Here is a 759-nt window from a genome sequence, read left to right as displayed (position 1 = left end):
ATGACAGGAACTCTGGCAGATGCTTTTTGGGGTGCATGGTAGGGGTGCTTTGGATTTCCTGGGCTCAGTCTAAAATGCACAATTTGCAGCAAAAGGAATGGAGCATGCAGCCGCTCTCTGCAGGGGTCTTCTCTAAGAGATGCAGGAGGCAAACACAGGAGAGTGGGCTTTCTTCTTCACATGATTATGGGGAATTCTTATCAGGAACTTCTATTTACTTGCAATGGTAGGGCTGTTATCTAGTGAGTCTGCTATTGGGTGGAGCTAGAGTCAGTTCAAACTCCCTGCAGCCAGCCTGGTTATAGAATATGGATTCCAAGACAGCAGCAGCAAGAAATTGTTCAGCCACACTCTCAATAATAGTTCGGTATCCTCCTGATTAAAAGCACCTAAAGCCTCAGCACTTACAAAAAGGAAACAAGATACAATATGGGATCTTTGGGGAACAGAAGTTCAAATACTTTGAAGTTAAGGCCACTGGGAACAGATCATTTGTGAAATCGCCCTACTGCTTAAACAAGTACAAATGACTCCTGAATGAAGCAGGGGTTCCATGTACCCATCAGGCATGCAGTTGACAATCTGTGTCAAAGTTTGATGCCTCAATGTCATTTTATTTTTTTTTTTAATTTGTAACTCTTAAAAAATATATTTCTTACTTATTTTTGAGAGACAGAGAGAGTGCGAGCAGGGGAGGGTCAGAGAGAGAGAGGGAGATACAGAATCTGAAGGAGGCTCCAGGCTGTGAGCTAGCTGTCA

Source organism: Suricata suricatta, unplaced genomic scaffold (genome assembly GCF_006229205.1).
Source record: "Suricata suricatta isolate VVHF042 unplaced genomic scaffold, meerkat_22Aug2017_6uvM2_HiC HiC_scaffold_187, whole genome shotgun sequence".
In the NCBI taxonomy this organism is placed as follows: domain Eukaryota; kingdom Metazoa; phylum Chordata; class Mammalia; order Carnivora; family Herpestidae; genus Suricata; species Suricata suricatta.
The sequence above is the reverse complement of the archived record's forward strand: the minus strand, read 5'-3'. Positions refer to the sequence as shown.